Source organism: Mytilus galloprovincialis, chromosome 8 (genome assembly GCF_965363235.1).
Source record: "Mytilus galloprovincialis chromosome 8, xbMytGall1.hap1.1, whole genome shotgun sequence".
Classification (NCBI taxonomy): Eukaryota; Metazoa; Mollusca; class Bivalvia; order Mytilida; family Mytilidae; genus Mytilus; species Mytilus galloprovincialis.
In genome coordinates this window covers 77374235-77392838 of record NC_134845.1, presented here as the reverse complement: position 1 = coordinate 77392838, position 18604 = coordinate 77374235, and positions in this window count along the sequence as shown.

Sequence of the window (18604 nt, the reverse complement as noted above, 5' to 3'; positions counted from 1 at the left end):
CTATTTTCCGTCGTCGGCCTCTTTATCATTTAGATCGTTGGGTTTCTCGTTTGAAATGTTTTACATTAATTTTGTCATTTCGGGACCTTTTTATAGCTTACTATGCGGTATGGATTTTGCTCATTGTTGAAGACCATACAGTGACATATACGTCAATTGGTTTGCGGTTAAGAGTTGTCTCATAGGCAATCAATACCACATTTTTTAATTTTGATATAACTTTTTTGCAGTACATATTGCCGAATTAAACTGTTTTGTCATAATAAATTTGTAAACCTCCATGAATTGTTATAAAACTTGTATATGAGTTAATCTTCAAGATCAAGAAAAAGCATCTACAGAAAAACAATTTTTTTTAATTTTTTTTTTTACCGATAAATGGATTTTTACAGACAACATAACACTTTTACACTGACAGCAAAAATCTTAGGCAAGACACATGGTTCCGTGGAGTCCTTCACCAATTTATAAGAATGCTGCTTCGATTTGAGAACTAAGGACAACAAACCGGTCAGACCAAGTGGTTTTGGAATATCCCCCTTTTTATGTCCGAACTATTGTAATTTTTTAGTACTTGTTTTCTTATTTTTGTCTACCGTTCCCCTTTTTCATACCAAATAACTCTGAAAAATAACTCGAACTTCAATTTGAACTCTACCTCAATGGATAGTTAAACTCATCCGAAGCACATTAAACAAACGACGTATGGAAACCGGATTAAAAATTAAACTATTTTTCAATAAATGGTCACTTGGTTTTACCTCATCAAGTAATGTAATAACCACATCAAAGAATGATACGACCACATCAAATAATCACGGTAACGAACATATCATGTAGTGTAAAATGTCAAATTTAGAAATATTATTACGTAATGTTAAAGTCGTATAAAGAATTAACAAATCACCATTACCAAATAACAAAACCACATCATGTAATGAAACAACTACATAACGTTTAGCCACATACACATCAAATGATGTTGAAGCCATACAACCACATTGCATTATGGTGAAACCTCATCGAGTAATGACAAAACCATATTAATTAATATCAAAACATCATTACGTAATGTCAAAAACATATTGTGTAAAGACAAAATATCATCAAGTAATAATTAAACCACATTACGTAATATCAGATATCACATAAGACGGCTTTGGCGTTCCATAGTTATCTGTTATCTGGAACGGGGGCCAAGTTATTTGCCCCATTGAAACGCATTGAAAATCATAGTTAATAAATGGGGTGCTGTTCAATAAATAATTTTGGGATTTCTGTTTCATGTTAGGCATTGGTTTCGAAGTTTATCAGTACAATCTCGGTGCCTCATGGCCGCCATTCCATTGCAAAATTTTGTTTTGATTGACAACAGAGTCAGTCAGTCTACTTCCGGCGAAGAGTAAAGGCTAGAATTTAGGCAATTTACATTATGTACTGACACCAGATTACATTTAAAACAATCAAAATGTTTATAGAAATTCAAACTAGAAAGCCTACCCTTTCAAATAAATCTACATTCAGTTACAGAACTTGTGTAATAATAACACTACACCATTTTAGATAAAAGTTATATTTTTTAAGAATTACATTCGTACTGGACTGGTTGCCGTAACTGGGATCCTTTTCTATCTGTTAAACAAATCAAACATATGTCAGATTCGCACTTTGTTCGTAGTGAATTGTTTTTTAAACTGATGTACTCTCTTGAAATTAAATAAACGTAGGTGCATGCTAGATTTAATCATATGTGTGTTAAATAAGTTTTAGACAGTTTGTGATTGTGTTATACAATGTATACATTTGAACAAAAAACCCTTTCCTACATTGAAAAGAGGAGGGATTAATAAAAGTAGTTTTACTATAATTATATAACATCATAATACGAATTACATGTGTTTCTTTCCAATGTACTCTCCAAACAGTTTCAGACACTTCACTTTAGTTTAGATCCCATAGGTAAAATTGATTGAATGCAATAATTATACATTAAGCACAGAAACAAAGATATGTACACCTACAATGCTTTGTTTGAAAGATAAAAAGAAAGCATCATTTGCAAAGGGAAATCGAGAGACACAATTATGTTCCGGTAACATGAAAAAAACCACAAGGGACATCAACATGCAAATAAACGAAAAGAAGAGCGACACGACCTTGCAGAAAAAACATATAAAAGGAAATATTCAGGTGGTACTGTTTGGGTTAATAATAACCGTCTCTTGCAAATCAACCACCGAATCGAGATATTTTTTTGTGAACGAGGAAGGAAAGAGGGGGCCTGCGTCATACTAGTGTCATACGGGAAAATTGTAAATATTTATTTTTTAAATGTATAGTTGGTGAATTGGTCTGATCGAGTAATTGATCTCTGGACATTTCATGGCGATGAATTTAGATATTATAACTATATCAATTAATTTTTACATAAAAAAATATAATATTTGGATCCTAATTCTCTTAAAATTCATTAAAAGAATATAAGATGGAAAAATTCCGATGAACAAAAAAAAAAAATGATTGCACGCTTGTTATCTCTTCATTTGTGTTCATTCATTATATTTCGTAGTGTTACATTTGAAATAAAATCGACTGCGGTGCACTCGATATGGTTGAACCTTTTTCATCAACGTGAACCTGTCATGTTTTTCTTTTCTTTCTCATTCACCTAAAAGAAATAAAACCCGAGAAAAAAAGGAAGTAATAGGAGATGACTACATTTTAAAATATATATTATTAAACTTACCATTATTAGCTGCTATAACTACATGTATATCCTCTTCGTAGTCCGTAATGACACACCAAGTCCGAATAGTTTAAAAGAACCGAAAGATTTGTAAGTCGGAGCATACAATACTGAACAAGCAAGTTTTCAATTAATGAAGAAAAGTTAAGTTACTGCAACGGTATGTATGTGAAGTTAGTGTCCGGTTTGTTATTCGTTTTTCGATATTCAATATTCATCAAGCTGCTAGCAAACGTTTCGATAGTCAACTTCTCTAGTTAAAACTAATCAAAATTTGAATATTCGATAACTTATTTAAAGAAAGATAAAATTCAATCGTAGTTATACTTTTAAAACATGATATTTCAAAATACAAACTCTAGTTATATTAAAATTATAACTGTCATATTTAATATGAACATATTTTATATCGAACTGCGGTATACTACTGTTGCCTTTATTAAGCAGTCCCCGTTAAAACATAGAACCCTCCGTTCATAGAGAAGACAAAATATTTTCCACAAATGAGGATCAGGATAAGGTATACAGAATAGAGAAAAGTGGGTAAAAAGTGCTGAATAATGGGTAAAAAATATAAAGAATAGAGAAAAAAAGGACAAAAATATAAAGAATATGTGGTGCTAACATATAAAGAAAAGAGAATAATTACCTTAAAAATTAAAGAGTACAGAAATAAAGTACCCCCCCCCCATCTAGACCCTCACAAATTCATCTTTATTATATCTGTATTTTCGTATTAACTTTTTCTGTGTTAAATTTTATGATGATTGTTTCAATGTGTGAGACATGGGAGTCTATCTAACGCATCCAATCATTTTCATTGACTTTTGTATATATAGGTTGCAATTCTGTAAATATAGACAATGCAATTTCCCATAGGAACTCCCTTTACGGCTACTGTGCCACTTTTACTATGAAGAAGTTTCGTAAAAAATTATATCCTAGAATGGAAAGTTGATATGCAATACTATTCTATTCAAAGGTCAAAACATAGTGCTGTGCGGCATATTTTCAACATTTATAAGCCCCGAACTTCTAACAATTTAAACTTCTAATAAAATTCTGTATCATCCTACCTTCACTCTGGGTCTTCCTCAGAATTCAATTTCGCCGCTTTCCATGTGTATTTATACAGGCATTTTTGCGCCTTTGGCCTTGTATATTTTTAATTTTATTTCAATTATGTGTTTTGGAGTTTAGTATGACATTTAGTTTTACTGAACTAGTACACATTTCTATTTAGGGTCCAGCTGAGGCCCGCCTCTGGGTGCGGAATTTTCTCGCTGCGTTGAAGACCCATTGGAGGCCTTCGGCTGTTGTCTGCTCTTTGGTTGGGTTGTTATCTCTTTGACATATTCCCCATTTCCATTCTCAATCTTAACATTTCCGAGTTATGTCTTTATGAAATGAAACATAGAAATCATATCTGGGAACCAGTACGTAAACAAATAGGTATCAATACTTTGTCTTAGTGTAAGCAAGTTTTATTGACATTAAAAGACCAGGATGGTCCCAATGTCCCTTGCAATATATTTTGAATATCAAACTGCAATTTCAGCCCTCTGAGCTCATCCAAGACAAACAATTTTGCATACATTCCTCTTGATGTTAATTGTATCTATGTGTTTTGTTAGCTAACTCTATGCTAATGTTGTGAAGACTCAAAGATCTGGAAGGTCTGGCCAACGTCATATGCCCTTTTACTTAAATAAATTTAAACATCAAGTCAATTGGAAATTTATTTATTTTTGCATTCCATAGTTATATCTACTTATATTTTAACAGAACAACGACCGTCAATGATAACTCGTAGGGGCCAAAAAATGATTATTTTATGTTAAATATTGAATATAGAAGAAAAAAAACGAATAACAAACCATCCGTTAACTTCACATTCTTTGCAACTCTTTAAATTTTTAGCATGAGTATTTAAATTATATGTGTACCGTAACACATGCAGAATGTATTGAAAACCTTTTCATTTTTAAAAGATGTAAGTTAATTCTAAACATTAGAAATAATTCTGTTAAGATATCATTTGGTGTTTAACCTGGTTAGTTAAATTATGCATGCCATCATATATTGTCGTATTGTTGAAAATACATTTGATTTGTGGTTTGTTTCACGTATACTAAACCAAACTAAACACGAAACACTTCTTTCCATATAAAGTAGTTTCACAATTTTTGCAAAAATAAATTGTAAAAACTCTGGTATATATATTATGAAACGTCGCACGCTAATGGTGTTATTTTGGTGAAATCGTAGACAAAACACATTTCATTAATGTCTATATATCTTTTTGTGATCTTTAAATACTCCCAATGATATTAAGTTATTGTTATAAGCTACTGAGAGGTGTCAAAAGATTTTTGTATTGCGATTAAATCATACCACATCACTTATCTAATATATTTTTGAAAAAGGAAATGAAAACATGAAAACATGAAAAATGAATTAAAAACAAAAACCAATGGAATCCCATGTGATGGTTCGATACCAACAATTAAAATCTTTACGTAGCGTTCACTTTTAAACTATAAATTAAAGGTGCATGCTAGGTTGTATGCATACAATACGTAATCCTGTCATACTAAAGATTAAGAAAAGCATGCGTTCAAAACAGAAGTCAAAGAGAACAATATAGTAGGAAAACAAGACAAGTAACAGACTTTGGACATGTTATTAAATTGGTAAAAAAGGTTTTGATTATGTTGGAAACCAAAGTTTTGTTTTGCAAGATATTCTCTTTCGTTGAACCTAAAGTACTCCAATTGAATTCAATGCACTGCTTGTTTTCCTTGTGCAAAATGAATTTTACTTTAAAAAAAACATTGTTTGTCTATAAAGTATTGCTCGCCGTAGCATCATGGCCCTTATTCTGCAAATACATCCGGATAATCGTTTACAATTGCCTACGTATTCGTATAGTTTCATGGACGAAATACTTGCAATTTACCAAAATACACATACATCGAGGCAATGAGCAAAATTCAGACATTGTTATGTTTTGGAGATAAGTTTAAATAGTGTTATAAAGGCAGAGAAACCTCAATGAAGCTGTCATTTTCTAAAATAGTGGATCTCTTTATAAAGACAATCAAGGAAACGGAAGACAGAAATACTAAATTCTTAATATAAATTCAGTACCAGATGATAAAATACAAATGTTACTTTGTAGAATATCCAAAAAGAATTAATTTTTGTTAATTATCTAACATGCTATGAAATTTACTAATACTTATTGAGGAAATGAATTATAATACATAATCATGTATTTTCTTTCGTCACAGATGCTCTGTAACGATATCATTAGATGTTTCACCTGGTAAGTAAAATTCTGCATACCATCATATATTGTCGTATTGTTGCATTTACATTTGATGACAACTACTGAAAAGGTAAAATTTTAGGGTGACGTATATATTTTAGGTATGTTTTTTTTTGTAAAGGAAATTTTTTATTCAGAAAATTATTATTAAAAAATAAAATTAGAAATGCGATATTTAAACTGGATATTTTAGATTCATAACCGTTTACAATCTAAATTTTACATTATATAATCGCGTTTCGGAGTTCAATATACAAACATATTGTAATGATGGTATACGTTAAAGATTTCGTTCTTGTTTCTTTCATGAATGATGGTCAGTGTTTTGCATGATGAAAATTTTAAAGCTTCAATACGATAGGATTGCATATTGAAAAAAGATAAATTATTTTATACTGTGGATTCATTTATTTTCGTGGGTACCAGTTTTCATGGATTAAGGAAAACTGATACTTTCGTTGATATTTAAATTCGTGGTTTTGCCAAAGTCTGCATTCAAGCCAATGTAAAATTTGCAATTTGTTGTACATTTTAATTCGTGGTAAACCTGCACCCTCGAAATCCACGAAAATTGTTATCCAACGATCATAAATGAATCCACAGTAATGAATGGACAGACAGCTAACATAAAACAACGTAATGTGTATCTAATATGTTAATGTGGAAATTTTAAAGTTCTTCCAAGCCACTGTAACTATAAGTAATTATAAACCAAATTTTATCCACGATTTCAAAATAGTTCGAAAGAAACACCCTTTAAGTTTGTGAGTCATTCCAGAGCGAGGGTGAAGATCACATCTTTCTTTTGAAAAATCATTAAAAATGTTTTTTTTACTATGGAAGTACTTTTATTCGTGTTACCAATTCTCGTGGTTTATGTGGATGGCTTTATCTACGACTTGGAGTATCCAACTGAATGTAACAACTGTTGTCAAAATCAAGACCTATATATTTGACTACTGTTGCGTGCAGATCAAGCATTACATGTAAACGCGCGGACAAAGTTAACGCGGCGTTTACTCGCGTGCACTTCATATAAACGCCGCGTTATCTCTGCGTTTACTTCAAATTTTAGTAGACATCAAAAGTAAACGTGCGTTTACTTTCACGTTTACCTCCGCGTTAACGCAAAAAAGGCGCGTCTTCTAATTTTGTTTAAAGTTAACCAGCGTTTACTTCCGCGTTTACTTGTAAGTTGTGCGTCTTCTGTTTTTCTTTGTAAAAAGTAAACTCACGTTTACTACTGCATGGTGGGTTACCCAAATGACTGGACCAATGATATGACAATGATATAGAACAATGACAGGACCAACATGAAAATTGCTATTAACTTTTTTTAATCATAGGATTTATCTTAAATTCGAACTATAATTAAAATTTCATTATTTAATATTTGAATATAAAAAAAAAAACTTTCAAAAATTGTGAAAACGTCATCTGATCAACGTTTACAATAACCGGACCAATATCATCAATGACAGGACCAAATGAAAGTACTAAGAACTTTTTTTATTTCTCAAAGAATTCATCTCAATTTGAAATATAATAAGCTGGATAATTGTGTTCTTTTTATACCTCAGAATAATTTGTTAGGCATAAAAGTGAAGAAATTTCAAGTTTAAAATTGCAAAATTTGTTGTCGCATAAAAACAGTTGCCAATATTTTCCATTCTGTTACAATATTTTACAATGGCATTAAAAATCTGTTCTTTTTGTCGTTAAGGATGAATAGTTTTACACAAATTTAAGATCAAGATCAAATAAAACAAGTTGATATAGATATATCAATTTTACGTTTCGGGCTTACATTCAATCAAAGGTAATTACATTTAACTTAAACTTTTGAAGGTATTTACTTATTCAGCTTTTATTTGGTCAATATGAGATGTTTTTCGCAGAAGTGATAGTCCGTTATTCGGCGATTGCATCTCTTGTATACTTCCTTGCAATGTTTCTTCCTGAACGGAGAGTAGATCCACCAGGAATTTATGAGAAACCCTTCAAAGAAATGTATGATTACATTGTTGGTAAATTTTAAACTTGGCTATTTTTTCTCAAGATTCGAAACCATATAAGTTAAGTCCAATCGTCAATTCTCGGTCGACTCCGCTACTTTCTTGGAGGATCTGAATCGGCGATATTTTATTGTTTAATAAGAATTAATAATAAAATTCAGAATGGAAATAGGGAATGTGCCAATGAGACAACAACCCGACCATAGAAAAAAACAACAGCAGACGGTCACCAACAGGTCTTCAATGTAGCGGGAAATTCCCGCACCCGGAGGCGTCCTTCAGCTGGGCCCTAAACAAATATATACTAGTTCAGTGATAATGAACACCGTACTAATTTCCAAATTGTACACAAGAAACTAAAATTAAAATAATAAAAGACTCACAAAGGCCAGAGGCTCCTGACTTGGGACAGGCGCAAAAATGCGGCGGGGTTAAACATGTTTGTGAGATCTCAACCCTCCCCTATACCTCTAGCCAATGTAGAAAAGTAAACGCATAACAATACGCACATTAAAATTCAGTTCAAGAGAAGTCCGAGTCTGATGTCAGAAGATGTAACCAAAGAAAATAAACAAAATGACAATAATACATAAATAACAACAGACTACTAGAAGTTAACTGACATGCCAGCTCCAGACTTCAATTAAACTGACTGAAAGATTATGATTTCATCATATGAACATCAGGCACAATCCTTCCCGTTAGGGGTAAGTATCATACTATCATAACATATATGAGAAGAACATAACCCGTGTGTGCATCATTCAAGTATGGTTATGGTAAACATGAATTGTAGGAGTGATGCATAAACCCAAGTGAGATTAAGAGATATATCAACAGCTCCCATGAATGACAAAGCAAAACATATTTCATTTAAAAAATAATTATTTTGTAAAACAAAGAAAAGTTCTTTTTCAATTTTTACAGTGAAACATATTGATCTGAATGTTTGAATATAGCAAAAAAAGAGTTTGAATATAGCAAGATACGACTACTAAGGCTAAATTCATTATTTATTTCCAGGTAGCAGCGAATAAAGAGAAGAGAGTAAAATACAATGTGGTACCTAGAAAAGGGGGCAGAGGTTTCTTTATGCTTAATATTATTTATATTGGTCTTAAGTTTCGGTTACAATAACAAGAATAATTAAAAACCAATTCTTCAGAGAACAATTGAAGGTCTTTCCACCTCGATAATAAGAATGAAATTTAAAAAATGATGTTAGAAAATGTCACTCCTTGTTAATGTAATTTGGTTTTTCGAATTGATATAAAAAAATAAGATTAATAGGTATATGCAGAAGACTTAATTGTTTTAGTATGAACAGAAAATAATTTTTAGCATAGGTCAAAATCTAGAACGTCAAAATGACATTTGACTTTGACCTCAATTTCAAGGTCATATGTCAGTGATCTCAAATCAAAAGACCCCAGGTCAATCATTTGTATGGTTGTGGAGAAATACTGATTTCAAATACATAAGGGGAGAAAACTCCTATAAGGGTTAACCAAAACACTTCGACTGAATAGGTTGAAGTTGCGCCTTTTTGTAAACAGCAATTTGGCAAACAAATCATATCATTTACTGTAACAGTTTCTTTTGAATAACGATAACAAGCAAAATTCAAAAATTTATAACATGACCTTGACCTTCGACCTTGATCTCTATTTCAAGGTCATAGGTAAGTGAACACAAAACGGAAGACCGGAGGTCAATCACTTGTATGGTTGTGGAGAAATACTGATTTGAAATACATAAGGGGAGAAAACTCCTATAAGGGTTAACCAAAACACTTTGATTGAAATAGGTTGAAGTTGCGCCTTCTTGTAAACAGTTATTTAGCAAACACATCATATCATTTACTGTCACAGTTTCTGTGGTATAACGATAACAAGCAAAATTCAAAATTTAGAACATGACCTTGACCTTTGACCTTGACCTCAATTTCCTTCAAATGGACCAAGGACTTCATATCAAAAGACTGTAGGCCTCTACGACTTATAACGTATGAATTGATCCAACAAATCGCCTATTTTAAATTTTCAAAGGGAAATAACTCCCATAAGATGTCTTCCGATCACTAACGTCAAAATAAACCAAATCATTCTCAAGAGTAGACGAACAATTTGGTGAAAACAGTTTGCTAAAATCTTTTACGGTTTAAGAGATATAGCGATAACAAGAAAAAGGGGACGCGGGGAGATAACTCCTATAAGAATAAGTGTTCGGTCACACAGGGTGAGTTTTGAAACCTCCATTACTGTACAACATCATTGGCCAAAAAATCAATTTGATATGTTGTAAGACAAAAAAGCATCTCAGACGGCAGAAGAAAAAAAAAAAAAAAAAAAAAAATAATCAGAAGAAAAACAAAAGGTCTTTCCACGAAAAGTGGAAAGACCTAATTTAGTGTGAACCAGACAATAACGAACCTTTTTGGCAGATTAATTTTAAATGCATATTCTGATTACTCTGACATCTGATTGCATTTTTTTTTTCATTATTGGATAAAAAAATCACCTAAATAATTGAATTTACAGTATGGTTTAAGTGTGCAGATATGTATTACGTAAAATGCAGAGGCGGATTTAGGGGGAAAGGCAGGGGGTTACCCCCTCCTTTGTTGGAATGATTTGGTTGATTAGGTATGAAATCATTGAAGCATTACTGGAGCGGGCCGCCTCTTAGGCAGTCAGTGCACCACCCCCTCCCCCACACACACATACACACACTGAAATGCCATGGCTTATAAAAGAAATACAAACTTGTTTACACAATTTATTTGATTTGAATAACTTAAGAATTTAAGAATTTTCAAACTCTTAGCAAGTCTTGCAATTTCTTGTCAACATTACACATCTTCGCAGGGCTAATGGATTTTCTGTTAATAGTGCCAGTGAACCATTATTCCTAGATGCGTATATGTAAGGGATTTCTTTAGATGGATGATGACGGATCTTTGGAGAGTTAATGTTAAGGATTCGTTTGTAGTTGTTGAATATTAACATATACGCAATCGTTAGTGTTTCCTGCTATTAAGTACCCGGTTGTTATTACTTGTCCACACAACAACATGCTAACAAGAGTAACGAGAGATCTTGGAACAGAATTCTCCTCACAGTGCACGGAAAAACTAACGTCAAACCCAAATGTAACAATAAACATGTCGCTGAGAATTATTGTTACTGCTTTATAAATCTGTATTTAGTTTGAGCCAGAGTAATCCTCGCCTGCTTTCTGAAACGAGGGTCCTATATCATCTTTGAAAGCAAGGCAATTCTCTTTCCCTTGGTTTTTATTCCTGAATATCAGGTTAATAAGCAAGCATTACCGGTAGATATACGAAGTTGTTGTATGAATGCCATTGAGACAACACTCCATCCAAGTCAAACATGTGAAAGCTTTCTCACACGCAAACAACCCATAATTGGAAAATGTAAGATGTCTATTCTTTTATCTTGTACTATGAACTATGACTTCAATGTCAACACCTAGATTCCATTTTCGCCTAGAAAAAGGCTGACATCAGGAATACTGGTGCTAAATCTCCTTCGGTTGCCAGAGAACACTTTACATAATTTATTAAGTTGAGCTGATTTCAAAATTTAGTGAGTGGAAGCCATCAATTAAAAAGAAAAAAAGGACCAAGGAAGGCGCGTAATCAAACATCACAAGTCATAGAGAACAAGCAATAATATGACCAAAAGAAAAATATCGAACGAAAAAATGCGCAAACCATTATCAAACAAAAATAAAGAATTAGTAGTGCAAACCTAAATAAAAAAAATTATAAACGCAGGAAAAAAGATAACTTTGTCTGATAGTGTCGATTCCATTTTACATGTTAACACCATCTTCATTTAGACAAATGGTCCGTTCCCTTACCCATTGACATTTACTCACATTCATTAAAAAACAATTCCAGCATTGTTTGTTTAATTCGGAGAGATGAGGGGTCTGAATTAAAGACTATATATTTTTCTAATAATTTGTCCAAAGGTAGTTTATGTCATGCTTTTTTAGAAATATGATATAAAATTTTGGTCCCCAGGCTTTTTTTAACGCTACAGGTTGTGTATAACAATTGTCAGATTTTGTATAGATTATGCATGGAAAATCCAGTTTTGTGTGATAAAAGGAAACTACACCATAGAAAGTTAAGATAAAGTATGAGAATATAGCTCTAATTATATGCTTTCAGATAATAACAATATAAGAACAAGACCAAATGGGGTCACGGACTCATTTTCTTGCTACATAACAAAATAGGTAGATTCACGACACATTCTATTATAAATAGTACTTGATCTAATTTATCTTCCCTTATATCTAAATTATCTCCCCTTATTTGGCAAAGTTGAAAAACAATGAATGAAGCAAAAATGATCTGTTTTTTTTAGTGAAATACAGCCGTCAATATAATCGAACACATGAGTTTCTATATCAACATGAACAGACTTTCACATGAGTTACATACTACTCTTGAATTTTGCACATTTCATTAAAGATCAGACCGTTTGTGATCTGATATATCAAAATCAAAGATGAAGCAAGACACAAAAGATACCTTATATACTTATTTTCAACTTCTGGCTAATCACAAAGCTAGTATTTCCTTTGGAAAATGATGAGAGGTATTTGAGATAATTGAAAATATTTTCAACCAGCAGTAACAGTGTGCCAACCATAAATTAACATAGTTTGCACTTATTGTAGTTAATGTGCCAGGCAACCATACGTTTGTCGAATATGGGTGTAAAAAGCAAGTAAGTCAACCGCAAAACAATAAATTGTTTGGCAAAAATAATAAATCTTATCACACTAGTTTGCTTTTTTCAATCCAAGGTTTTTTTAACAAGTATATGCATAACATGCCATACCAATACATTTTGTAAATGATGTAAAATTCTTACACATCATCATTAAACATGTTAAAGCTCGTTTGAACCCACCATATTAACATATGCCGACTTTTTAATACATTTGATTTCATTAGAGGTGTCGGGTACGGCATATATACTTTATATGTTTCGGCGTTTTTAGTGATGTTCACTTTCACTGCATAAGTACACTTTTTTGTTTATGGGCCAGCTGACACCCGCCTACGGCTGCGGGATTTGCTTGCTATGTTGAAGACCCATTGGTGACCTTTGGTTGTTTTCATTTCTTTGGTCGAGTTGTCATCTTTTTGACACATTTCCCATTTCCGTTCTCAATTGTGTTTACTAAAGTGCTTGATCCCATTTAAATGTTGAACGAAGGCATCCATTCCTCCTTGGAAAAGTTCTGTAAAACGAATGAACTTTCTCATAGCTAGTAGACGATAGCACTGTAAACTCGCAATGTTTAGCTTCTAAACTGCGGTTAACTCGGAGTTGTAACCATATGTTACTGTAAACAGTGATTCACCTCGGGCTGAATGATTTTTATTCTTGGATGCAGAATTCCGTATTAGACATGTGTGCTTGTTCCATTTCGATACCTTAACTTATATGTTTATTGAATCTGTGCATCATTCAAGTATGGTTATGGTAAACATGAATTGTAGGAGTGATGCATAAACCCAAGTGAGATTAAGAGATATATCAACAGCTCCCATGAATGACAAAGCAAAACATATTTCATTTAAAAAATAATTATTTTGTAAAACAAAGAAAAGTTCTTTTTCAATTTTTACAGTGAAACATATTGATCTGAATGTTTGAATATAGCAAAAAAAGAGTTTGAATATAGCAAGATACGACTACTAAGGCTAAATTCATTATTTATTTCCAGGTAGCAGCGAATAAAGAGAAGAGAGTAAAATACAATGTGGTACCTAGAAAAGGGGGCAGAGGTTTCTTTATGCTTAATATTATTTATATTGGTCTTAAGTTTCGGTTACAATAACAAGAATAATTTAGTGTGAACCAGACAATAACGAACCTTTTTGGCAGATTAATTTTAAATGCATATTCTGATTACTCTGACATCTGATTGCATTTTTTTTTTTCATTATTGGATAAAAAAATCACCTAAATAATTGAATTTACAGTATGGTTTAAGTGTGCAGATATGTATTACGTAAAATGCAGAGGCGGATTTAGGGGGAAAGGCAGGGGGTTACCCCCTCCTTTGTTGGAATGATTTGGTTGATTAGGTATGAAATCATTGAAGCATTACTGGAGCGGGCCGCCTCTTAGGCAGTCAGTGCACCACCCCCTCCCCCACACACACATACACACACTGAAATGCCATGGCTTATAAAAGAAATACAAACTTGTTTACACAATTTATTTGATTTGAATAACTTAAGAATTCATTGGTAATAAGACTAGTATGGATAAAGTAACATATCAACGGAATAAAAAGGAAAGACACAACCTTTTCAAACACGTCTCAGAAAACTAAACATAAAACATTGCAAAAGGTAATTTTGAATAATAACAATATCAATATATTGAAGAAGAAACATATTTTATGCCTTTAAGGACAGAGAGAGAGACAAATACATAACATGCTTACATGTATACAGGCTACGTAAAGTTACGAAATAATAAAATAGAGTGTTAAGAAACCAAATTACAATACTGTTAAACTACACTTGAAAAACTAGTCCCCGAGCTCCATTTGTATTTTGACCTGAAGTTTACAAAGAACGTAAAAATGTAACAACAAAATCACCTCGCTTCGTAACTTTCTGAACATATTCCTTTTCCCTAAAAGTAGCTGGCCCTTTCATATGTAAGTGTAAAGTGTATTGATCGTGTGCAACTATAAACACTGAATGTTCTAACCATACTTCTTAGATTTTTTTTACCGAAAATAGAGTTTATTTTTGTCTGTTTGGTTCTAAGAACAGAACAAGCATGTAAGATGTTAATTGTTTTTTCACTGGAGCCTGAAAAAGTTTCAGATCCAAACAGAAGAACGGAAGTCAATTCCCCGTCATTCGACGTTTGGAAATCGACACAATGATCATCTAGACCTCAAAACAGTACTTTTATCTACTTTACACCTTTGAACACGAACAATCTTGGATAGTCGACACTTCGAAGAGAAAATTTCAGTCCGTTTATCATTGAAATGTTGATTGACCATGTCTATTTCCTCAAGGGTTAGAATGCTCTTTGATGAAACTTTGTCCATGACAAACTTTTGCTCCATTTAGGGGAATCGTATAAAATATAATAAGTCACCTAGAGATTGTCTTACGTTGTGATCTGTTGTCAATATATTTTGTTTTCCCCACCTCTGTTCGGCCCATAAGATCATCATTGCAAAGACATTTTCTTCTTCGCAAAGTAGTTTATCAGATTGCATTCCGCAGATAAATGTAGGAAATTGAATGATTCCAAGCAGCATCCTCGTCCTTTCTTAAGAATGAATTTCAGTGCTTTCTCTTCCGATTCCTTCATTTGGAAATCATGTACAGTTTGAAATACAACAAATAAACAAATGCATGTTCGATATCTATATTTGTAGATAAAAAAAATACTACATCGGTCTTTCATAGTTATACATATACTTTTCTGATCCACATATAACTTCTCCAACATTTTCAAAGTCCAAAGTTATTGTGTCAGTATATTTATATACCTGTAGAAAGAAACGCTTAATACTGTTTTCAGCTGTAAAAGGGTTTCCACTGGGTCAATTTTTTTTTTTTGCCATCCCTTCCCCCAAAACATATTCTTGTTCACCACTTTCAATTTGTTTTCGCCAATTTATTTTCACTTCTTAAAAGACACTAAATTGCATCGTCGTTATCTCTTGCAGTACGGAATCCAGGGGGTCGCCAAAAAATCAAAATATCATGTTATCATAATATATAAGAATTTGTAGTATAAAATCATTTACGAAATTATCGCCTTTCTAAACTCATCTCCATATCTTAAAATATCGGGAATTACTACCTTTTTCAAAAGTCCTAGATCCGCCCCTGTCACAAACTTCTGGCATCTTACGTAACATGTTATATTTATTTATGAATTCCAAATCTCTATTTCGTAACCAAAATTTGGAAATGTTGAACACGTTCAATCATTTTTGGTTTTTTTTTGCAATTATGGATACTGTAAAAATTACATTCTTCAAGCTTTAAAACTTTCTTATTGACCCTTTTTATAGATTCTGGAGGGCTAATGATCTGATTTGTATCTTTAACATCAGCAGGTCAATATTCGTCTTCAACTATTTAACGATATTACCAGTCTACTGGCATGGCTCTGGATAAAATCAAAGTTTTTTTCTTAATTTTGAAAGTGTTTTTTATTTTCACTTCAAAATTGCATGTTTCTGCTTCATTGTTAAAAGTTAAAGTAGAAAACATATATAATAAAACTATGTTAAAGCAGGTGCGTCGCTAAAATAATTGTGAAGTACACACTTCAAAATATTTTTTTTAAAGCTTTACAAACAACATTATAAACTTTCAAAAGCATTTAGTAGAAAAACAAATGATTCAGAAGTGTTTACAAAAAAAAATTATTCTTTGAAAAATAAGTAATTCCCTGATTATTCAATTGAGACAAAGTAACGAAGCGACACATTGTATTAACTCAATCATTTTATTTTGACAAATTACCTAAATCATGTTATTTTGATAAAAATCAAGTAACCATATACATCTACCAAGTGATTGAGTTGTTTGGTATTTTTTTTGGATTAATTTTAGCAGTCAAAAATAATTCTTGTTATACATGTTATACCTCTTTTTGAGCATTCTTCTCCAAAGTGAATAAGATGGCCAACAAAACAAAAAACAAAATTGTTGAAAAGCAAAATTTTACTTTTAAGGATAAATTTATCTACTACAAAAATTGAAATAAGCACTAAGAAAATTAAATATAGTTTAAAAAAAAACATGATTAAAATTTGATATCAATAAACAAAGAAATTCATTACTTAGCACTAAAAAAATAAAAGTATGAGGCACTTTAAATATAATAAACAAATTGAAACATAACTTAATTTGTATTCTTTTCAAACGGGATGTATAAAGACACATCCACGTTCATTTTTTTCTATAAAAAGGTTAACTTCTTACTATCCTACTGCCTGTCGAAACAGTCCGGAAATGGTTTGGAAATCTATTCAAGAGTGAAGCAGCTGCACATCTAAATGATTTCTTTCCGTAAGTAATAGTTCAGCCTTTGGTATGTCCAGGATATTACTATACATAAAATTATATTTTGAGTCCTTTAGATTGACTTAGTAACTCAAATACACTGGAGCCTTCCCATTGACAGTTTTGTAAGTTTCTTATCTGTTCTTCAGACAGTTTTTGAACATTAATATGTGGTAGCGTAGCGACAATTTATTTTGTGTCTATGCGGGGGTACAGAGATGCGGAGATGTGTATATAAATTGACAAAGAGGACAATGTGACATTTAATATGGTGAGACATTCAAAGTTAATGCAGGAATGCACGAATAAATTGTAAAACACGCAATCTGGAATATTGCACAATATGTACAACGTTCAATTTTTTTTTATTAAGGACAAGCCTCTCGTTTTAAATATGAAAATGTAACTGTCTCGAGTAGATAAATTTTGCATCACACTTGACGCAGTGGTAGAATCTTTATATAATCAATCGATTGGGAAAAGTATAAATCGGGTCAGAATAAGGGAAAATGATTTATCAACCCCAGAACTGTGATATTCACCAAGACAAACGACCAAAGTAAATATCACATCTCTGGGGGTTGATTAATCATTTTATCAAGTCAAGAATTATTTTATAATATGACTTTTTGATCCATCTCCAATTTTCGAGTATTTGCTATTGATACATGTATTTAACTGATCCTTATTTTATAATATATATATATATCATTTGCTTTGATAGTTGGTAGCTTTTTGATTTTTATAAGTTAAAGTTTTCAATAAAATGTTCACTTAAATATGATTCTGAAATCACTTTATAGGTAGTACTCCTGATTGACAACAGGAAGTACATGATATTGTAACCACGTAGTACGGAGACCCAGTTATTTGCCCCTTCAAATTAGGATAAATAGATAATTGTATATAGTGTACATCGTAATATATCATTCTATTTGTGATAGGATAATTAACTTATAACATTCTATTGGTGAACAGATGTTGTTGACTTCATACTAAAAATGTGCCTATATATTCTATTTTGGCAGAGATACAGATTAGCTTAAGCTCATTGAAAGTCATAGTAAATAAATGGGGTACTTAAGCGCTCAACCCTAACCGTAACATGGGACAGTAGTGTAACAGCACAACATAAGAAAAAAACTGTAACAAATTGGCTTAACTCAATAGATCGATATGAATAGGCAATATTAATGCATCATAATCCGGGGATGATCTCTAGTGCTCCGGGAGGTAATCAGATCCTGCACAACGTGTTGCACCCGTGGCGTTATTCTTGGAAGTACAAACCCAGTGATTTGGTCTAATTTAGTAGGTCACATTCGAGGAAATGAGGACTGGATTGTGGTTACGACAATTATAACATATCCGTCGTCACCTGTGAAGACGATATTCCAAAAAGT